Here is a 24,437-nt window from a genome sequence, read left to right as displayed (position 1 = left end):
CCACTTTTGACATTTGACTTTGGATCTTACCCACATTTGACAATAGACTTTTCCGTTGATCTTTTTCGTTTGCTATCCACCCTTACCCACCACATATAGAGTTCTTAGCCTTTTGCGTGTGCTTTGAGTGTGTGTGTGAGTAACCCCGATACATTTCGACCTTGCTCTTGATTTGAACCATTTTTCCGATACTTTCTTGAAAGGTGGGATACTTGTGTAGTTTTCCTTCCACCATACATATACACCTATCCTAGTGAGATATACATGATGACCCCACAAGAGCAAGCCGAGATGAGAGCATACTTTGCCGAGCTAGATGCTCGAGAAGCCCAAATGACACCCAAAGAAAAAGCCGAGTGCAACACATACTTCAAACACCTTGAGAGAAAGAGTGATACAGCCCATGAGTCGAGTGAGGATGTTTCGATTTCTAACAACTTAACCTCTACTCCTCTTGTGTTGTCTTCCTCTTTGCTAGGTTGCTCGGACATCGACGACGCCATTGCCATGGAGATGAGGGACTCCACTATAGGTGAGATGAGTGCATCCACTATATGTGAGATTGAGAGCCACCACTTGGAGGGCATGAGTGATACACCGAGTGAGATGAGAGTGGTAGTTGATAGGTCATGTGAGGCCATTTCGAATTCTAACAACTTACCCTCTACCTCTAGTGTGTTTCCTTGTGTCTTATTAGGTCCCATGGATGACGAGACGCCGATCATGGAGAAGATGTACATGGTGCATGAAGATGACGATATCACACCATGCTTGATTGAAGATGAACATGGAGGCCACGTCGAGCCTAGCTCTTCCACAACACCTACCTCATATGAGCGGGAATACAAAGGTACCTATATGGGTGTTGATGATGCCATGATCCCACTAGTGGACATGAAGATTGATGAGTGCATGCATGATCTTGATGATACAAATTCTATGTCATATGCTTCTTTCATTTTCCCATGTGATGCTTTGATTGATACCAACATTGTTGATCATGTGGACTTGATTGCTTGTGATAACATGACCATGTCATGCTATGAGTGTTTCGATTTCTATCCTATTGCTTGCAATATGTCGAACAATTGCTCTTTCCCATGTATTGCTTGCAATGAAAATGATGATGCTAATTCTTGTGTTGTGACAACCTTGATGAACAATTGCTCTTTCCCTAGGTTTGTCGACAACCATGATACAATGTTGAACATGTTTTGTGCTAGATGCTTGCAATACTCTCCCATTAATGCAACCAAAATGTTGAACAATTGTTCTTTCCAATGCTTGGTTTGCCATAATGTTAATGTGCTTGTAACTGAGATTGCCCCCATAGCTCTCTCAAATTTTGGAGACTTTGCATATATCCATGTTGAGCATGTTCCCATGTTTACTACGCATATTCACCATATCTATTATGATGCTTTGCTTAACGCTAATGGTGAGGTGCAAAAGAAATGGATGATGTGTTCATATACCATGCACACACATTGTTCTTGTTGTCTAACATGTGTGTAGGTACCCAAACTCCAATGTCAACCTCGATTGAGCATGATTTGACAAAAAGAGCTCTTGAGAGCATGATACAAGTGAGCTCCAATGAGAGGTTTTGCCCGCACACTTCCACTACACAAGACCTCTCAATGAGAGCACACCGACACTTTGATAAGGTGACCTCCTTCTACTTGCGCCCTCTTCCAAAATCCATTGAACGTTGGCTACTCTTTGATTGCTCCTTTGCTTTTCTTGTGCTATTGATAGGGCTCTTGACAAGTGAAGGGACATTGAAGCGTTGGTGTCATCTACCTCCTCTACACATTCATGAAGACTCATCGTCGAGGTCGACTCTTTTTCAAGTGGGGGGAGATGATGCAGCCCGACCTTCGGTCGTATCCGCATCATGGTCATCATCAAGAACTACGCTGAAGTCCGACGTCACGGAAGCATGGAAGAGGAGACGGAAGAAGGAGATACGTCCAGGAAGGCCAGCAGTACCGCCCCGGAATGGTCGTCACTGCCACCCTGCTCGACGCCGGAGGAAGACGGCACTGTCGCCATGCCTACGCCGACACCGCCGTCCCCACTATGAAGCCCATGAGCTGAACCATCCCACTATGCTCTTTGTATGCCTAAACTACCCCTCCTCTAGTGGTTCCCTATATATAGGCTCCCACCTCCCCCTTCATTAGGTTAGGTCATAACTTGAGTGAAACTTGGCTTATGCCTCCACCATCCCTTTGGGATTAGGGAAACCCCCTCCTTAGATTAGCATAATCTATTGTACAAGGCACTCCTTATATGATTAGTCTCTCACACTTGTGATTCTACTACCGGTCTCTCACTCGTGTGATTCCACCGATCGTATACCGATCTTCCTCTCGGGGATTCTACCGCGTGTCTTTCTCTTGAGGGATTCTATCGAGATAGTGGTTCGGACTATCGGGAGTAAACCGAATTGTATCGGGTTGGTGTGCGTTCGCGTGTGTTCATCGTGTTCTTCGCCGTGTTCTTCGTGTTCTTCCTCTCCCCCGCCTTTCCCTTGGTCAATTCGTGAGATCGGGCAACCCACGTGGCCTTAGGCCGCATCACGCGCGGTAGCTGCGCTGCGCTGCGGAGGTTGCCTGCTGCGGGCGGTGGTTGGCGCGGGATCGAGGCGAGCAGGGCGTGCGGTGGCGGTTAGCCAGCGGCAGCGAGCGTGGCGTGCGCGCGTGGTGGGGCTGGGTGGATGCTGCGCGCGGGGAGCGGAGGTGGAAGCTAGGCGGGCGAGCGAGGCGTGGGCGTGCGGGCGGGGCACAACGGCGGTTTGGATGTGCGGGGCCGTGGCGATCTGGGGCGGCGCGGTGAGGTGGGCCTGGTTGTGGGCGCGGATGCTGCCGAAGTGGAGCGCGTCGGCCTGCTGGTTTGTTGCGTGGTGGTTTCACTAATGGGAGAGTATTGCAAACATTTAGAGCAAAACATGTTCAACATGTTATCATTGTTGTTGACAAACCTAGGGAAAGAGAAATTGTTCGGCAAGGTTGTCACAACACGAGCATCATTATCATCATTGCAAGCAACACATAGGAAAGAGCAATTGTTCGACATATTGCAAGCAAGAGGAAGTAACTCGAAAGACTCATAGCATGGCATGGAAATATTATCATAAGCAACTAATTCCACATGATCAACAATAGATGTATCACAAGTATCACATGGGAATGTGAAAGAAGCATATGCCATAGCAATCGGATCATCCAACTCATGCAAGCACTCACAAATCATCATGTCCACTAGTGGGATCATGGCATCATCAACACCCATATTGTTACCTTTGTAGTCCGACTCATTTGAGGTAGGTATTGTGGAAGTGGTAGGCTCCATGTGGCCTCCATGTTCATCTTCAATCAAGCATGGTGTGATGGCATCATCTTCATGCACCATGTACATCTTCTTTTCCGTGATCGACGTCTCGTCATCCATGGGACCTAAAGAGACACAAGGAAACACACTAGAGGTAGAGGGTAAGTTGTTAGAATTCGAAATGGCCTCACATGACCTATCAACTACCACTCTCATCTCACTCGGTGTATCACTCATATCCTCAAGGTGGAGGCACTCAAGCTCATGTATAGTGGATTCACTCATCTCACATATAGTGGAGTCGCTCATCTCACATATAGTGGAGTCGCTCATCTCACCTATAGTGGAGTCGCTCATCTCACATATAGTGGAGTCCCTCATCTCCATGGCAATGGCGTCGTCGATGTCCGAGCAACCTAGCAAAGAGGAAGACAACACAAGAGGAGTAGAGGTTAATGTGTTAGAAATCAAAGCGTCCTCACTCAACTCATGTGGTTTGTCATTCTTGCTCTCAAGGTGTTTGAAGTAGGATTTGCACTCGGCTTTATCTTGGGTGGTCATCTTGGCTATTTGATCATCTAAGTTGGCAAAGTAGGCTCTCATCTTGGCTTGTTCTTGTGGTGTCATTTTGGGTGGCTCTCAAGGTGTATGTATGGTGGAAGGAGAACTACCAAAAGGTCAAAACTAGCAACAAAATCGAGAAAATGGTTCAAGTTAGAGAATTACCGATATGTACTCACACACACACTCAAAGCACACGCAAAAGGCTAAGAACTCTATATGGTGGTAGGTGCGGAAGTGGATAGCAAACGAAAAGAACCAAAGAAAATGTCTATTGTCAAATGTGGGTGAGATCCAAAGTCAAATGTCAAAAGCGGTGATCTATGTCAAGGAAACACGGAAACACACACAAGGAAGAACAATGGGGTTAGCGCGACCAAGGAAGTGAGCAAGTAACAAAGATGGTCCTAACGAAGACTATTAGCTCGGTGTCGCGCCAACACAAGAGAGACCGTAGCTTGGTTGCATATGAGAGAAGCAACTAGATTTGCGCAAATGCCACTCTTCTCTTTTCTCTCTTAGTGCGTACAAGCTTTGCACTCTTTTGTATCGGTGGACACACACTATTTTTCTATTTCTTTTTCTTTTTTCTCTTTTTTTTCACTTTTTTTTTCTCTATGCTTAGAAGCTTTCTTTTTCTCTATGTATATGTCACACTTTTTCTTCTTTTGTGTATCTTTCTCACCGAGCTTGCTTCGGAGCTTTGCTCAACACAACGCACACACACCCTCTCACGGTCGTGACACTTGTGCAATGCTTCGCAACACTCGGAAAGCCACTCTCAATGGGATAGGTACACAAAGAAAGAAACGAGGCTACAAAGGGTGGCGCAAGTTATACCTATTGATGTTAGGCGGTGTCAAGCACACGAACTTGCGATGATCGAAGTGGTGTCGAAGTTGCGCCGGAATCCGGGGTGCCAAAGGTGATGTAGCCCCGGTCACCGACGTCGCTACACCAAGACCAACAAGTCCCCCAAGTGGACCGATGACACGAGCCCGAGTCAAAGCTCTACATGATGAGGTGAACTCGCTCCTCACCACCCTTGATCTTGGTACCCCTTTGGATGGATTGCTACCTCATGCCGACGTGCTATGTGTCATTAGGTACAAGGCGCATCAAGACCCCGGAGAGGAGGACAAGCCAAGGTCAAGGGAGGGAGAGAAGCAACTGGACATGGAGATGATCATGAAGCCGAAACCGACGTCGCACGAAGCGCTCCAAGGAAGAGACGGACGCTGGCCGGTCCAGGACCCGGTCAGACCGGACCTACAACCGGACGCCCCGGTCATAGGCCCGGTCAACCGGGCGCAAACCGGGCCAGCTCCCTCGTACCGGACGACGACCGGACCCAGGACCGGATTCTTCGCAGATTCCCGGTTTGCGCCCGGTCGACCGGACCCATGACCGGACAGCCCGGTCACAGGCCCGGTCAGACCGGACCCATGACCGGACAGCCCGGTCACAGGCCCGGTCAGACCGGACCCAAACCGGATCTGACGGGAATGCCCCACCAAACTGCCTTAACTTATTCATTCGCGTACCTGTTCGCCCTGGCTGGCCATGTGTGCCTATATAAGTAGCTGGGACCCCTCATTAGCTCTTTAGACTTGTTTTGAACTCAAACCTACCTTTGAGCTTAGTCTCCCTTGGGTATCATCCCTCTGTAATCAAGGCACCTTGGTTGTTGACTTTGATCTTGTTGAGTGAGATTCTAGTACAAGTTACTCTCTCTCCCTCACCAAGCTCTTCCTCTCCAACCCCAATCTCTCTCCGGGAATTCTGCCACGGCCTCTTCCTCGGAGATTCTATTGGCGTGGTCCATCGAGCCACGGAGGTAAGCATCGGGTGTATCGGGTTGGTGTGCGTGCGTGAGTCTCGGAGTTCCTCGTGTTCATCGTGTTCTTCGTGTTCCTCGCGTTCTCCCATCTCTCCCCTAGGTTTCGAAGTCAATCCGCGAGATCGGGCCACACATGGGGTCTTAGACCTCATCATATGGTATCAGCAGCTCTTGGTTACCGCGGATTTGACCTTCCACCCACCCGATTTCGTTCCTAGAAAATTTTCCAAAAAAATCCCCAAAAATAGCCCCAAATTGCCTCTTGAACGATCTTTGATTTGGTTGCGTTTTGAGTGGTTTTGGTCCGTGGATCTGGTGTTGTTGTGCTTGATCTACTATTTCCCCAACTTTGAGCCTCCAATTCCATCGTTTCCCTTCGTTTTGGTCGATTTGGATTTGGTTTGGGGAAGAACAGGAGAGAGAAATCTCAAATTCGTGAAACCCGGTTTCGAGCCCGGTCGACCGGGCCACAGACCGGACGAGCCAGCACAGAACCCGGTCGACCGGGCGGCAACCGGACAGGCCGGTCCAGGATCTGGTCCAACCGGGCCCCAGACCGGGCGCATCTTCGCGCCCCCTTCGACCTCGTTTTCCGGCGATCACCACCACCACCACCACCACCACCATCATCGCAGGTATAACTTGCAGCTTTCCCCTTGTAACCCTTCTTCCTTTTGCGATCTATCCCATCGAGCATTGCTTGTCTAGTGTTGCGAGACATTGCACGTGGCCCCGCATTGTGAGGTGTGTGTGTCGCGTTGAGTAAGGCATCCAAGCAAACACTCGTGTGGCAAGATAGCAAAAGCGAGGCTAACGCTAACATAGTGCGTGAAAAAGCCCCAAAAACACAAAAAAAAAGTGCGAGTAGCACCATACATCCATACATCCATACGCCCATACATACAAAAGTGTCCACGTGCCACCAAAGATACAAACGAGTGCAAGTGCCACCATATACAAAAGAGAAAAAGCTTTTAAGCAAAGAGAGATAGGAGAAGAGAGGCCACGTGTGAATCTTGTTGTCTCTTCCTTTGCAACCGAAGCTTTGGCTCTCATTGTGTTAGTGTGACACCGAGCACTTATACATACACTTTTCCGCTCACTTTTGGTTGCACTAACCCCGCTTATCTCGTGTGTGTGTTCCACAACTTTTTCCGTGTTTATAGTGATCTTCACATTGACATTTGGATTTTTGGACCTCACCCACTTTTAACAACATACTCGATCTTGGATTTGTCTTTTGGCTTTCCACAACACTCGCCTAACACCATATTTGCTAGCTTTTGCGTGTGGTTTTGCGTGTGTTCCCGATACACTTGATCTTGCTTTCGGCTTGGTGGATTGCCTCAATACTATCTTACCTTGGTAAGAGTGCGAGGTAGTCTCCTTCCACTAACACACACAACATAGTTCTTGTCTTTCCATCATGGATAGGAACGGAGATACCACAAGGGATGAAGAGATCCTCCGCAACACCGAGAGGTTGGCTACTCAACACAACCCATGGACGCAACGACAAGAGTTCAAGGAGCAACTCACCCTCTTCGAGACGCGCATCGATGAGCAATACGATGAGGTGGCTCACAACTTCTCCGCCGTGAACCAAGACTTGGCTCTTCTTCGTGAAGCTACGGACAACTTGAATGGCCAAATGGCGGCCAATGATGCCAACATGGAGCGGCGCATGGATAGCCTCGAGCGCGCCATCACCAACTTGGGTCGTCATCGTCGACACCGCTCTACTTCCTCTTCATCAAGCTCGCCACAAGATTACTACTCTCATGGTGGCCTTTCGTCCTCAAGCTCTTCCTCAAGGCATGAAGACCATCATCGACCTCATCGCCCACAAGCTCGTCATGAAGACTCTCGCTCCAACTCTAGGCGTGGAGAGATACATCGCCATGCTCGTCCACATGAGCGTCCTCCACAAGACCAAGGCTTTCAACAAGATCGTCACCAAGCGGATCGCCATGCCCACCATGGGCGTGATGGCCATGCCCAAGACCAAGGTCCTCAAGATCAACCTCGGCGAGATCTCCGCCGCCACCCTCGCCATGACCAACGTGGACGAGGAGAGCCACACCATGATCAAGATGAGAGACCCAATATTGAGCATCGTCCTCAACCGCGACAAGATCTTCAACCACATCCTCACCGTGAACCAAGTGAAGCAAGCGTTCATCTTCAACGCCAACCCAATGCTATGGTTGGCCGTAGAAGGCCTCCTATTCCTCCTCAAGCCGCAAGAGATGAAGTCGCCCCTCCTCGTAGAAGAACCTTGGAGGATGAAGAGAACATGTTTGGAAGACTCGAGTTCACCATGCCAAAGTTCAAGGGAGAAGAAGATGCCGAGGCCTACCTCTCATGGGCACTCAAGGTTGACAAGATATTCCGCATCCACAACTACTCCGGTGCCAAGAAGGTGGCTATGGCGTCTCTTGAGTTTGAAGACTACGCCAACACTTGGTGGGAGCAAGTCCTCACTCTTCGAGAAGAAAAGGGTGAACCTCCTATTGACACTTGGGAAGACATGAAGAAAGAGATGCATGCTCGCTTTGTCCCCACGCACTACATGACCGACCTATTCAACAAGCTTCAAAAGTTGAAGCAAGGCACCAAGACCGTTGAGGAGTTCTACAAGGAGATGGAGCTCACTATGATGCAAGCCAACATCCAAGAGTCCGAGGAACAAACAATTGCTCATTTCTTCAATGGCCTTACTTACCCCATCAAGAGGATCGTCGAGTTCCAACCCTACTCCAACATGGTTGAGTTGGTCCACCAAGCATCGAAGGCCGAGCGCCAAGTGATTGAGGACATCAAGTACTCCAAGGCAAAGACCTATTTCTCCTCCAAGCTCGCTACATCGACTCCTCCTACTACATCAACTCCTCATGCTACAAGTGCCAAGGCCGACGCATCCTCTACACCATCCAAGAAACCGACTATCCAAAGTCGCATGAAGCAAACGGTCTCCTCCACCGCCTCCTCTAAGGCATCCACGGGACCCTCTAGTGTCACTTGCTTCAAGTGTGGCACCCAAGGTCACAAATCGTTTGAGTGCAAGAACACCAAGGTTATGATCACTATGGAGAATGGTGACATCGAGACACTAGATGAAGAAGAATACGAGGCCCTTGTGCAAGCCGCCGTGGAAAGTGAAGAAGCTTGATGAGGACATCCCTACCTCACTACTACCTCCGTCATTGCAAGATGAAGATGAAGCTGTGAAGCTCAAGTCCAATGAAGTTAGGATTGGACCAATGACACGAGCTCGTGCGAAGCTACTTAAACAACAGGTGAACTTGTTCCTAAACGATACTTTGATCGACGAGAACTTTATACTACCTAAGTCGTATTACTTATGTATGATCAGGTATGAGGAGGAACCAAGCATCGCATGAGGAGGAGAGGAGCAGCTGGACAAGAAGCTGGACGTGAAGCTGGACATGGAGCCGGACGTGAAGACATCCCATGGACGCGCGAGGGAGGAGCGGGAGGCATGCGCGAGAGGAGGAGATCTTCAGGCCGGTCCCAGGCCCGGTCAGACCGGCCGTGGGACCGGGCCACCCGGTCACCAACCGGATTTTGAACCGGTGCCATCCGGGCCACATCCAGGGAACACGGACCCTTCGTCCGGTTTCCACCCGGTCACAGACCCGGTTTAGGACCGGACCACCCGGTCCCAGGCCCGGTCGACCGGCCCCCAGACCGGCCGAGTCCGAGTCTGTCTCGACTAGATCTATTCTGGGTTGGTTATTTCCGTACTTTTTCGACCTGAGGTCGTCCCGAACGCCTATATAAGTCCCTGGGACGCCCCCAAAGTTGCTTTAGACCACGTTTAAGATAAACCCTAGTTCTTAGTTGTTTGCTCTGCAAAACTATTGAATACTACTCTCCAATTCGCATCGATCTGGAGTTTTATGCTACTGAAAGTTTGTGTGTGATCTGCTGTTCCATTGGGGATTAGAAGATTGCAATTTACCGCTTCGTGGTCGGCGGCTACGTGCGCAAGTGTGTGGAGTTGCGAATATCTTGCAGGGTTGAGAGCTGTTGCATTGGCATCAGGAATCAATCGAGAGACTTCGTCGGCGTCATACAAGTTATCCTCCTCATCATCATCGATTCCATCCGCTGCTACCATCGTGTGTTCATCACCACCGTCGCTTACTGAGAAGATCGGGCAACCCCTTATCATCTTGGTATCAGATTTCCAGTTTTCCTCGGTAAGCCATCCACAATCCACCCCATAGTTGAGTTGTGAGTGTTTTCCTATCCAGAAAAAGCCATAAAAAGTTAGGGTTAGGGTTTGCCATAGCCTTAGATTGCACTAATTTCGAGTTTTAGTTGCTTTTCGTAGTTGTTTTTGCGTATCTTTATCTTTCATCTAGTAAAATTGTTAGGGTTTGTGTTTTCTCTATCATCTAGTTTATCATATCGTGTCAGTTTTGTTACTCCGAGTCCACATAGCGTACAGTGTGTTTGTTCCCAACCATAGACACAGCCTATCGATATAAAGTGACTAGGAACTTGCCCAGAAGAGACTAGTTTTACCGCTCGACAGGCTGCTCGTTAAGGTTTTGGTGCTTTGCAATTTCTGTTGGCCGTGTTATCAAGGAGTTGTGTCAGAAAATCAAAAAAAAACAAAAAGAGAAAATTGAAAAGAAGCAAAAAGAGCTACATAGCTGCGTGTGTTCTACAAATAGAAAATCCAAAAAGAAAAGTGTTGTGCTAGTTGAATCAAGTGAAGGCCTAAGTTTACTTTCCTGCACCCGTAGTTGAGCAATCTTGTGCCTGTCTTGTTGAGCTTTGCTAGCGTCTCTCTAGTGCATTGCAACTTTTCCCACATATAGTTGCATTGCCCCATTATATCGCCTTGTGTGAGTATCATTGGTAGTCTACGGTCAGCGCTAGAGCTTGTTATTGGTGCAAATAGGTAGCCCACCTACAGCCCCACATATATCCTGCTTTGTCGTGTGATTTGTTCTTATACCCTTGATATTCGCTTTGCTACATCCGTGCACTAGTCCGTCAATCCAAGTTGGTAAGCAATACTAATTCACTTTGGAGCGGTAAGATTTACCTTTCTTATCAGTTTTGAGTGAGTTGTGAGAGTACCACCAAAGATTTTTGTTTAGTGCACTAACCTACTAATCATGTCTTCTACCGAGAATGTTGATGTGATGCAGAAAAAGGACGCCGCTACACCAGTTACTTGGCGTGAATTTGAGGCACTTCGTGATCACATGCAACGTGAAATACGAGTTGCTAGTGATGTGTTGGACAAGGATATTCAGAGTGTTCACTTGAAGGTCGACGAGACTACTACAGCGGTTAACACCGTTCAAACGTCGGTGACGACTCTTCAAGCATCTATACAAGCTTTGACAACCGCCGTTGGTGAGATACGTACAATGGTGCAACAACAACCACCACCTGATGAAGATGGCAGTGTGCAAGGTGACAATGCTGAAGCTGCTAATGCTCAAGGGCGTGGTGTTGGTCGTGGTCTTGGACGTGGCGTTGGAGATGCGTTCCGTGGTCGTGGTTTTGTCCCCGTCGGAGCCCAACGTGTTCCTCAACAACAAGACGATGGTTTGGGTAAGCCCAAGTTCTCAATTCCCAGATTTGAAGGAGGTACTGATGTTGAAGAATATCTTACATGGGAGCTGAAGATTGAGAGATTATGGCGTTTACATCCTGACTATACTGAAGATAGGAAGATCAAGCTTGCTTCCTCTGAATTTGATGGCTATGCATTGCGTTGGTGGGATGGACTTGTTCGTGCTCGTGAAGAAGATGGTGAGCTGCCTATTATCACATGGCGTGCTATGAAGGCGGCAATGAGAGCTCGTTTTGTGCCTACCAATTACTTGCGTTCCGTCTTTGACAAGTTGGCCCAATTGAAACAAGGTGTGTTGACGGTTGATGCTTACTACATGGAGATGGAGATGCTTATGCAGCGTGCCCGTGTCCGTGAGTCTCTTGAGATGACATTACAGCGATTTCTGAATGGTCTCAGATTTAACATCAAGGGCATTGTGCGTCATCATAGCTACGCTACTATGAATGAGCTACTACATCATGCAAGAGAAGCTGAGTCACAGTTGGCTGAAGAACTGCAAATGAAGGGCCGTGCTCCAGGCGCTGGGCGCTATACACCCCGCGCGCCGCCCTCCATGGCGCCATCTTCGCGCCCTGCAGATGTTTCTACTTCGTCTAGCAAGCCGGTCTCTAGTGTCACCAACACAAAGAAGCCCGCTCCTGCAGCAAGTGGAACTAGTTCTAACATGTCGACAGCGCGCAACCGTGATATGGTTTGTCATACATGTGGTGGCAAGGGTCACTTTAAGAAGGATTGTCCTAATCGTAAAGTTATGATAATTAATGAGGACAATGAGTATGAAACTGGAGATGATGCTGATCCAAATGCTCCAGATGAGGATGATTATGACAGTGATGGGTTTGATGCTTTCCCTTCTGAAGCTCAAACTATTGTTGTCTCGCAGCGTGTTCTTAATGTACAGTCAAGTGCATCTACACAGCGCTGTAATTTGTTCCAAACAAAGGCACTAGTTGGACCTGATAAAGCTTGCAAGGTCATTATTGATGGCGGGAGTTGTCGCAATCTAGCAAGCAGAGCTATGTGCCAAGCTGAAACTGAAGTATCTACCGCACCCACATCCATATTATATTCAGTGGTTGAGCAATAATGGTGAGATGAAGGTGAGCCACATGGTGCGAGTTGATTTTGAGATTGGACCGTATAAGGATTCCATTGATTTTGATGTGGTTCCTATGACGGTTTGTCACCTGCTGTTGGGCCGGCCATGGCTCTATGACCGTTCTGTGCAACACAATGGCCGCGCCAATACATATCACTTGGAGTTCAAGGGCAAGAAAATTAACTTACAGCCTATGTCACCCCAGCAAATTGTCAATGAGTCTCGTCAGAAGATTGAAGTAAACTTGGAGGATGCATCCATAGATAGACGAGAGAATTGTAATGCCGTGAGTGATATAACGAAAAGTGAGAGAGTGAATTCCTTAGTCTCATTAGCCACCAAACAAGACATGAGAGAATTTTGTGAGGATCCTACAGCCATGCCTATTGTGCTCATGTACAAGGGTACGGTTTTGGTTTCTAACGACATGACCCCTCTTCCTCTTGGTGTTTCTAATGTTTTGCAGGAATTCAGCGACGTGTTTCCGGAAGAGGTACCCGCAGGACTTCCACCATTGCGAGGTATTGAGCATCAAATTGACTTGATCCCCGGAGCATCGCTGCCCAATAGGGCGCCATATAGAACGAATCCCGAAGAAACGAAGGAGATACAGAAGCAAGTACAAGCGCTACTCGACAAAGGTTATATCCGCATAAGCCTTAGTCCTTGTGCTGTTCCTGTTATTCTTGTTCCTAAGAAAGATGGTACATGGCGTATGTGCGTAGATTGTAGAGCGATAAACAACATTACTATTCGATATCGTCATCCTATTCCCCGTTTAGAGGATATGCTAGATGAATTGAGTGGTGCTGCTGTTTTCACTAAAATTGATTTGCGTAGTGGTTATCATCAAATTAGGATGAAAGAAGGGGATGAGTGGAAAACCGCCTTTAAAACAAAATTTGGTTTATATGAGTGGTTAGTAATGCCTTTTGGGTTAACTAATGCACCTAGCACTTTCATGAGACTGATGAACCATGTTTTGCGTGATTTTATTGGCAAGTTTGTGGTTGTGTATTTTGATGACATATTAATCTACAGCCGCAATGAATCTGATCATATTATACATATTCGACATGTTTTGCAAGTGTTGCGTGATAGTAAACTCTATGGTAATCTTGAGAAGTGCACATTTTGCAAAGATAAGGTCATATTTCTGGGTTATGTTGTCTCTAAGCATGGAGTAGAGGTAGATGTGTCTAAAATTGAAGCTATTCAAAATTGGCCTACTCCCATGAATGTGAGTCAAGTTAGAAGTTTTCATGGTCTAGCTGGGTTTTATCGCCGTTTTGTGCCCAATTTTTCTTGATGAGGTCTAAGACCCCGCGTGTGGCCCGATCTCGCGGTTGACCCGAAATCCAAAGGGGAAGGAGAGGGAGAGCGCGAAGAACACGATGAACACGAAGAACACGAGGAACTCACGCACGCACACCTACCCGATACAACCGATTACTTACCCCCGTGGCTCGATGGACCACGCCGATAGAATCTCCTACGGAAGAGACCGCGGTAGAATTCCGAGGAGAGAGACCGGTGTTGGAGAAGGAGATCGGAGAGGGAGAGAGAGTGCTCGCACTAGAATCTCACTCACAGATCTAGATCAACAACAAGGGTTGCCTTGATTACAGAGGGATGAAACCCTAGGGAGACAAAGCTCATATCCATGTTTAAGCTATCATCTTGTCTAAACCTAAATGAGGTGGGGAGAGAGGTATATATAGGCCCAGATCCGTCCAGGGGCATAAGGGGCATTACAGAAAGTATCCTAGTCCATAGATGACAAATAAACGGTCTGGATGAAGTCAACTCGGGTGGGACCGGCAGTGCCGGTCAGGATCCGGCGGCAGTGCCGGCCTGGGTCATCGAAGCGTCATCAGCAGGTGGGGCCGGTAGTGCCGGCATCCTGGGGCCGGCAGTGCCGGGGTGTGCAGGCCGGCAGTGCCGGCGTCCGGAGGCCGGCAGTGCCGGTGGGGCCGGCAGTGCCGGGGAAGATGGGCCGGCAGTGCCGGGGTGCGCCCACCGGCAGTGCCGGCCAAGTGGGGGCGGCAGTGCCGGCCTTGTCGTGGCTGGCGGCTGGAGCCCTTCTCCTTCTTCTGCTTCCTTCTTCCTTGCACCATGATGAATGGCTCCTCTTCCCTTCCCTCGCTTCCTTGCACCATGGGTGTTCCTCCTCTCCGGTCCTCGATGACTCTTGTACCTAATGACATATAACATGTCGACATGAGGTAGCATTCCATTCAAGGTATCTACGAGGTCGAGTATCGAGAGGAAGGAGTTCACCTTGTCGCGTGTAGCGTGGGTTAGGGTTGAAGGTCCACTTGGGGGACTCTTTGGCCATGGTGTAGCGTCGACGATAGGCGGGGTTGCACTTGATGGTCTTGGTGTAGCAACGTCGGTGACCGGGGCTACATCATCTCCCCCCCCTTGGGGAAGAGTCGTCCTCGACTCTTGTTCCTCCTCATCGAAGAGGTAGTCCATGACGGTTGTCCCTTGTAGAGTTGGGTAGTCGCGGTCGAAGAAGAACTTGGAGAAAAACCACTTGCGAAGGGAAAGCTCCAAGAGGCATTTGGCAAAAATGGGAACCAAAAGAGTGTGGGTGTATCCAACATGTGGAAGGGCAAAAATTTGTGCATGTAAGAGTTGTAAGGTGTCCAAAATGTGTGGTGTAGCATTGTCCCAAACAAGTGGAACAAATAAAAGGCAAGTATCGGCGGCAAAATTTGGGGCAAAATTGTTATGTGCAATGGCAAAGCTATGGAGACTTCTAGCTTGGGAAAGTATGGTTGGCGTGAGCCAAGTATGGGTATCCTCAAGTGTCAAAGAATCCATTTCACTTGCCAAAGATGAAATGAGAAATCCAAAGAAGAGCAACTTTATGAATGACATGTGGCACAAGATGCATAAGGTGTCTCTCACATGTAGAACATGGTCCTTGAGATTCTCGAAGTGTATGATGAAAGCATCAAGACATACAACAACCATTGTGCCAACAAGATGTGTCAAGATATGTTGCATAAGAAGCAAAAGAGGTGACGAGGCATTGGTCCAAACCGGAAGCTCGACAAGACAAGCCGGAAACACACGAGGGCGAAGGCGTTTGGGAACATACCCTTTGGCGTGAATCCCATGGGTTGGATCATGTATCTCGTCCGTGTTGGGGTAGCTCTCAATTGCGCGTGTCGTGAGCTCATGCTCCGTAGCGGTGGAAGTTGTCATTCGGGTACCTATACACACAAAAGAGAAAACAAAAAGCGTGTGTGCATGGTAGAGGAACACATCATCCATCATGATGTTCCATGTCTTGTGCACATCACCATTAGTGTCAATCAAGATAGTATGAAATGCATGGCGATGGTGCATATGGCAAGAAGGTGCATTCATGGCATGTGGTAACTCATGATCATCAAAAAGTGAGAAGGCTATGGGGGCCATCTCGTGGACTATGAAATAAGCATTCTTGCATACCAAGCATAAGAAAGAGCAATTGTTCACAATCTTGGATGCAAGGATCATGGAATGGTGTAAACATTTGGGGCAAAGCATGCGGAAGCTAATGTCATCCTTGTCATTGTCATTGCAAGCAATACATGGTAAAGAGCAAGTGGTCGACATATTGCAAGCAATGGTGGAAAAATTGAAGCTCTCATAGCATGGCATGGTCATGTTATCACAAGCACTCAATTCCACATGGTCAACAATGTTGGCAAGCAAAGTATCACATGGGAACATGAAAGTAGCATATGATGTAGCAAATGTGTCATCAAGATCATGCATGCATTCATAAGTCATCATGTCCACTAGTGGGATCATGGCATCACCAACACCTATGTTGTTACCTTTGTCGGGCGACTCATTTGAAGTAGGTGTGGTGGAAGTAGGAGGATCCATGTGGTCGACATGTCCATCTTGGAGCAAGCATGGTGAGATATCATCATCTTCATGCACCATGTACATCGTCTCCATGAGCGGGAACTCGTCCTCCGTGGAACCTAGTGCAACATAAGAAGACACAAACGAGGGAGAGGTTAATGTGTTAGCAAATTCGATGTCCTCCATGGACCTATCATCTACCTCTCTCATCTCACTTTGTGTATCACTCATGTCCTCCAAATGGAAGCACTCAAACTCGCATATGGGGTGGAAGTCACTCAACTCACTATCACTCTCACTCAAGTGGGCTAAGTGGCTCTCATCCTCACATGGGATTGGTACCAACTCATCAATCAAGCATATAGGAGTAGGCTCGACTTTCTCATCTCCATGCGCCTCCTTTGTTGAAGGGAGAATCCCATGCTCAACCATCTCAACTCCATGCGCCTCCGTAGGTGAAGGGAGAATCCCATGCTCACCATGCTCAACTCCATCGCCTCCCAAGTCATCCTCAAGCGGTGGCGTCGTGGTGTAGTAGAGAGCTAGGCTCGGATCCACATCAACCTTGAGTTGACCTTGGCGATCTTCATCTTGAAGTGTGGGCGCGATAGGCATCTTGGAGACTTGTGCATTGAGCTCGTCGAAGTAGAGCTTCTTGGCGCTTGGCGTTGTGCATTGCCATGCCACGTGACCCTTGGCCTTGCACACCTCACATCGGAGATTGGGACATTCCCGTGGAGGGTGGCCTTGTTGCTTGCACTTGTAGCATCGGAGTCCATAGGCACGTGATGAGGTAGGGGCCATTGTGGTGGTGGCACAAGAGGTGGAAGTCGCCTCATGAGGAAGGTGTGTGCGATGAGCACTTGCCGTCCTTGTAGTGGTGGGCACCCTATGATGGTGTTTGTCGCCTTCATGTCGAGGCTCTCGTCGTCGTGCGTCATCACCATGTCTTGAGGAGTGTCGTCGAAGATCCTTGTGGGATGTTGGTCGATGGCGATCATGAAGTGGCTTGTGGCGGCGACGATCATGTGGTGACGTGTGTCGATGAAGACCATGAGGTGGTAGTGGTCGACGACTATCATGAGATGGTGTGAGTCGATGACGGTCCTTGCCATGCCTAGATGATGGCTCATGCGACGTGGCATGTTGCTTGCGGCGCCTTGTGGAGCTTGGAGAAGAGTGTCGATGACGATCATGTTGAGGACGCTCTTGATGCTCCATATGATGTACTTGAAGTCGACGATCTTGTGCATAAGCACTCTCATTGTGGCGCCTTGTGGAGCTCGGAGAAGTGTGTCGATGACGCTCATGATGGGGACGCTCTTGATGATCCATATGATGGTGCCATCGTGGAGGTCCTCTATCTTCATATGTAGCTCCATTGGCCAAGTAGGTGTACGTGGGAGCATCGTCTTTGCTCCTCATGGAGCGTAGGTGAGGCTCCGCCATGGCGTCGATGTCGTACTTGTGGCGTTGCTCCATCATGTCGTCCATGAGTGGTGAGCCATTGTCGATGTAGAGCTCGTCGATGTCGTCCTCAAGGTGGTGCTCCAACATGTCGTCCATGTCGTCCTCTAGGTGGTGCTCCACCATGTCGTCCATGCATGAGGAGCCATTGTCGATGTGGAGCTCCTCGATGTCGGTCATGTCGGTGATGCTCGCGGAGCCAAAGTCGGTGTAGAGCTCCTCGATGTCGGTCATGTTGGCGATGCTCGCGGAGCCATAGTCGGTGTCGAGCTCCACATGTTCCTCCACATCCGCGGTTCTTGAGGAGGTGTCCTCCTCGGAGTGCTCCGTGTACTCCTCCGTATCCTCATCTTCGCTATCCATGTTAGCACGATGGTATGTATATGGTGTATGTTAGTGGAAGAACACTACCTCGCAATCTTACCGTGGTGTGATAAGATCGGGGCGATCCAACAAGCCGAGGTCAAAATCAATTGTATCGGGCACTCACACAAAGACACACGCAAAAGCTAGCAAATATGGTGGTAGGTGAGTGTGGTGGAAAGCCAAAAGTCAAAATCCGAAATCAAGTTTGTTGTTAAGAGTGGGTAAGCTCCAAAAATCAAGTGTCCAAATAGTGATCACGGAAACACGAAAGATATGGAACTCACACACGAGATGAACGGGGTTAGTGCGACCAAGGAATGAGCGGAAAAGTGTAAGAAGCCCTTAAGCAAGGGTGCTCGGTGTCACACTAACACAAGAAGAGATCAAAGCTTTGGTTGCAACTTGAGAGACAACAAGATTCACACGCGGCCTCTCTTCTCTTTTCTCTCTTTTGCTTAAAAGCTTTTTCTCTTTTGTATATGGTGGCACTTGACACTCTTTTGTATTTGGATGTATGGGGGCACTTTGCACACTTTTGTTCTTTTTGTGGTTTGCGGCTTTTTCCTCGCACTATGTTAGCGTTAGCTCGCTTTTGCTATTTTGCCACTCGAGTGTTTGCTTAGAAGCTTGACTCCACACGACACACACACCTCACAATCGGGGCCACGTGCAATGTCTCGCAACACTTTATAAGCAATGCTCGATAGGATAGGTCGCAAAAGGAAGAGGGGCTACAAGGTGGTGAGCAAGTTATACCTAGATGAAAATGTTAGGCGGTGTCGGAACACACAACTTGCGATGATGGCGACTATGGTGTCGTAGTTGCGCCGGAGTCCGGGGTGCCGAAGGTGTCGCCGCGGTGTTGATGTAGACGCGGAAGCTTGTTGGACAAACCTTGCACTCCGAAACGGAAACCGAGCAAAATAAGTCAATGCCCGAAAACTTGGGTCACGACGAGCGATCGAAGGTGTCAAAATTTTGGAGTCGGAAAATTTCGGAAACAGTGTCAAAATTAGAGTCACTATGAAAAGGGATAACTGTGAAAGTTTGGAGTCAAACGGGCGCCGGAAAGTTGTCAAAATTTGGAGAAAAAGAGGAGTCAGAATTAGGCGAAACTGAAACTGAACGTGTATATGGCCGACGCGCTGTGGTATGGCCGGCACTGCCGGAGTGCGTCGGGCGGCACTGCCGGAGTGTATGGGCCGGCACTGCCGGGCTCGGCGGCACTGCCGGGTTGTGCGATGCGGCACTGCCGGTTTGGCTGAAGGTGGATGCTGGTGGGTTGGCTCGGGCGCGCGTGGTGATGGCCTGGGGCGGAGCGGACGGCCGGCTTGGGGCGATTGGGCCAGGCCCTGCTGGTGCACGCGCGCGTGCGGGCGGCGATTGCGGACGGCGCTGGTGGTGGTTGCTGCCTGGGAGTGGAGCGCGCGGGTGGTGCGTGGTGGCCTGCTGGATGCGCGGCGGCAGGCCAGGGGCCGAGGCGCGGTTGGAGGTCGAGCGGGGCGCGCGGCTTGGTGGCGGCCGGGGCGGCGGCGGCAGCTGGTGGTGCTGCGTGGGCGCGTGTTGGGGCGAGGCTGGTGGTGGTTGAGCGGCGATGCCGCGCTGATAGCCGGCAGTGCCGGCCAGTCAATTTCGAGGATGAACTCGACGAACAGCCACGAAAATTGGACCAGAAATTTGTCGATTCAGGGCAGAATACAAGGAATTGGACGGAGAAAATTGGAGGAGATGTAGATCTACCATAGGAACACCAAATCCATGGATCAAAACCACTCAAAACGCAACAAAATCCAGATCTGACCAAAGGCAAATTAGGGCTATTTTTTGGGAAATTTTCTAGAAACGAAATTGGGTGGGTGGAGGGTCAAATCCGCGGAAACCAAAGGCTGCTGATACCATATGATGAGGTCTAAGACCCCGCGTGTGGCCCGATCTCGCGGTTGACCCGAAATCCAAAGGGGAAGGAGAGGGAGAGCGCGAAGAACACGATGAACACGAAGAACACGAGGAACTCACGCACGCACACCTACCCGATACAACCGATTACTTACCCCCGTGGCTCGATGGACCACGCCGATAGAATCTCCTACGGAAGAGACCGCGGTAGAATTCCGAGGAGAGAGACCGGTGTTGGAGAAGGAGATCGGAGAGGGAGAGAGAGTGCTCGCACTAGAATCTCACTCACAGATCTAGATCAACAACAAGGGTTGCCTTGATTACAGAGGGATGAAACCCTAGGGAGACAAAGCTCATATCCATGTTTAAGCTATCATCTTGTCTAAACCTAAATGAGGTGGGGAGAGAGGTATATATAGGCCCAGATCCGTCCAGGGGCATAAGGGGCATTACAGAAAGTATCCTAGTCCATAGATGACAAATAAACGGTCTGGATGAAGTCAACTCGGGTGGGACCGGCAGTGCCGGTCAGGATCCGGCGGCAGTGCCGGCCTGGGTCATCGAAGCGTCATCAGCAGGTGGGGCCGGTAGTGCCGGCATCCACAGGGCAGCGATCTTGGGGTGTGCAGCCGGCGATCTGCCCGTCCGGAGGCAGCCGGCGATGCGGTGGGGCGCAGTGCTTGGGGAAGATGGGCCGGCAGTGCCGGGGTGCGCCCACCGGCAGTGCCGGCCAAGTGGGGGCGGCAGTGCCGGCCTTGTCGTGGCTGGCGGCTGGAGCCCTTCTCCTTCTTCTGCTTCCTTCTTCCTTGCACCATGATGAATGGCTCCTCTTCCCTTCCCTCGCTTCCTTGCACCATGGGTGTTCCTCCTCTCCGGTCCTCGATGACTCTTGTACCTAATGACATATAACATGTCGACATGAGGTAGCATTCCATTCAAGGTATCTACGAGGTCGAGTATCGAGAGGAAGGAGTTCACCTTGTCGCGTGTAGCGTGGGTTAGGGTTGAAGGTCCACTTGGGGGACTCTTTGGCCATGGTGTAGCGTCGACGATAGGCGGGGTTGCACTTGATGGTCTTGGTGTAGCAACGTCGGTGACCGGGGCTACATCATTTCTACTATTGCTGCACCTTTGAATGAATTGACTAAAAAGGGTGTTGTCTTTGAGTGGGGCGTTGCCCAAGATCATGCTTTTGATGAACTGAAACGATTGTTAACTTCTGCGCCGTTGCTTGCACTTCCTGATTTCAATAAGCAATTTGAGATTGAATGTGATGCTAGTGGTATTGGAATTGGTGGTGTGTTGATGCAAGAGGGTCGCCCAATTGCATATTTTTCTGAGAAACTTTCTGGTGCTAAGTTGAACTATCCAATATCGAATTGTATGCTTTAATTAGAGTTCTTGAGGTTTGGCAACATTATTTGTGGCCAAAAGAATTTATCATACATTCTGATCATGAAGCTTTGAAATATCTGAAAGCCCAATCTACTTTGCATAGGCGTCTTGCTAAGTGGGTTGAGTTTATTGAGTTTTTTCCATACATTATTAAGCATAAGAAGGGAAAAGATAATATTGTTGCTGATGCTCTATCTAGGAAAACTATGCTATTAACCCATCTTGATGTTAAAATTCCTGGATTAGAGGTGTTATGTGATTTATATGCGACTGATCATGATTTTGCTGAACCATACCGCTTATGTGTTATTGGTAAAGCATGGGAAAAATATCACATACACGATGGGTTCTTGTTTAGAGCTAACAAACTATGTGTTCCAGAATCGTCTGTGCGTTTGCTCTTATTGCAGGAATCTCATGCTGGAGGTTTGATGGGTCACTTTGGGCGTGAGAAGACGCTACTCATGCTCGCTGATCACTTTTATTGGCCAAAGATGAGGCGGGACGTGGACAGGTATGTCAAGAGGTGCATTACTTGCAACAAGTCCAAGTCCAAGCTGAAGCCTCACGGTTTGTATACTCCTTTACCGGCACCTACTACACCTTGGGAAGATATTAGTATGGATTTTGTGTTGGGTTTGCCGCGTACCAAGAGAGGCCATGATTCTATATTTGTGGTAGTGGACAGATTTTCAAAAATGTCACACTTTATTGCCTGCCACAAAAGCGACGATGCGTCGCATATTGCTAACCTGTTTTTCAGGGAGATTGTTCGACTACATGGAGTCCCGAAGACTATTGTTTCTGATCGTGATGAGTTCATGAGCTACTTCTGGAAGACACTTTGGGGGAAGCTGGGGACAAAGCTACTGTTCAGTACTACTTGTCATCCCCAAACTGATGGTCAAACTGAGGTGGTGAATCGAACCTTGTCACAACTGTTGAGATCCATGATCAAGAAGAACCTGAAGGAGTGGGAAGAGTGTTTGCCGCATGTGGAGTTTGCTTACAACAGGGCGGTACACTCTACTACAGAGCTGTGTCCTTTTGAGGTGGTGTATGGTTTCAAACCCATTACTCCACTTGACTTGTTGCCTTTGCCCATACATGAGAGAGTTAATATGGAGGCATCCAAGAGGGCAGATTTTGTGAAGAAAATACATGTGAAGACTAAAGAGTTGATAGAAAAGAAAGGCAAGAGCAATGCTGCAAGGATGAACAAGAAGCGTAAAGAGATGTTGTTCAAGCCTGGTGATATGGTCTGGGTACATTTTCGCAAGGATAGGTTCCCGAAGCTGCGGAAGTCTAAGTTGAAGCCTCGTGGTGCTGGTCCTTACAAAGTGCTTGCCAAGATCAATGATAATGCATACTCGATAGATCTTCCAGTTGATGAGTTTGGTGTCAGTAATTCTTTCAATGTTGCTGATTTGACACCATATGACGGAGAAGACCTTGGAGCGTCGAGGTCGACGCCTTTTGAAGGGGGGGGAGATGATGAGGACATCCCTACCTCACTACTACCTCCGTCATTGCAAGATGAAGATGAAGCTGTGAAGCTCAAGTCCAATGAAGTTAGGATTGGACCAATGACACGAGCTCGTGCGAAGCTACTTAAACAACAGGTGAACTTGTTCCTAAACGATACTTTGATCGACGAGAACTTTATACTACCTAAGTCGTATTACTTATGTATGATCAGGTATGAGGAGGAACCAAGCATCGCACGAGGAGGAGAGGAGCAGCTGGACAAGAAGCTGGACGTGAAGCTGGACATGGAGCCGGACGTGAAGACATCCCATGGACGCGCGAGGGAGGAGCGGGAGGCATGCGCGAGAGGAGGAGATCTTCAGGCCGGTCCCAGGCCCGGTCAGACCGGCCGTGGGACCGGGCCACCCGGTCACCAACCGGATTTTGAACCGGTGCCATCCGGGCCACATCCAGGGAACACGGACCCTTCGTCCGGTTTCCACCCGGTCACAGACCCGGTTTAGGACCGGACCACCCGGTCCCAGGCCCGGTCGACCGGCCCCCAGACCGGCCGAGTCCGAGTCTGTCTCGACCAGATCTATTCTGGGTCGGTTATTTCCGTACTTTTTCGACCTGAGGTCGTCCCGAACGCCTATATAAGTCCCTGGGACGCCCCCAAAGTTGCTTTAGACCACGTTTAAGATAAACCCTAGTTCTTAGTTGTTTGCTCTGCAAAACTATTGAATACTACTCTCCAATTCGCATCGATCTGGAGTTTTATGCTACTGAAAGTTTGTGTGTGATCTGCTGTTCCATTGGGGATTAGAAGATTGCAATTTACCGCTTCGTGGTCGGCGGCTACGTGCGCAAGTGTGTGGAGTTGCGAATATCTTGCAGGGTTGAGAGCTGTTGCATTGGCATCAGGAATCAATCGAGAGACTTCGTCGGCGTCATACAAGTTATCCTCCTCATCATCATCGATTCCATCCGCTGCTACCATCGTGTGTTCATCACCACCGTCGCTTACTGAGAAGATCGGGCAACCCCTTATCAAAGCTTATGAGCAAGAATGTGGAGAAGATCCTCTCTTATGTGAGCATGACCCAAGTCCCTCACTTGTGGTCACAAGGGTGCTAACCACACAACCTCATGCTATGGAAGAACAACGGTGCAACATCTTCCAAACCCGTGCCGGAATTGGTGGCAAGTCGATCAAGGTCATCATAGATGGTGGAAGTTGCCATAACCTTGCAAGCACCGAGTTGTGTGAGAAGCTCAACCTCACCCTCCGCAAGCATCCTCACCCTTACCATATCCAATGGTTGAGCGACAAGGGCAACGTCAAGATACAACATACCGTCACCGTCAACTTCAAGATCGGCCCTTATGAGGACACCATCGAGTGTGACGTGGTACCCATGACGGTGTGCCACATGTTGCTTGGCAGCCCTTGGCAATATGACAAGAAGGCTATACATGATGGACTCTCCAACACATACACATTCAAGGTCAAC

Source organism: Lolium perenne, unplaced genomic scaffold (genome assembly GCF_019359855.2).
Source record: "Lolium perenne isolate Kyuss_39 unplaced genomic scaffold, Kyuss_2.0 unplaced103, whole genome shotgun sequence".
NCBI lineage: Eukaryota > Viridiplantae > Streptophyta > Magnoliopsida > Poales > Poaceae > Lolium > Lolium perenne.
The sequence above is the reverse complement of the archived record's forward strand: the minus strand, read 5'-3'. Positions refer to the sequence as shown.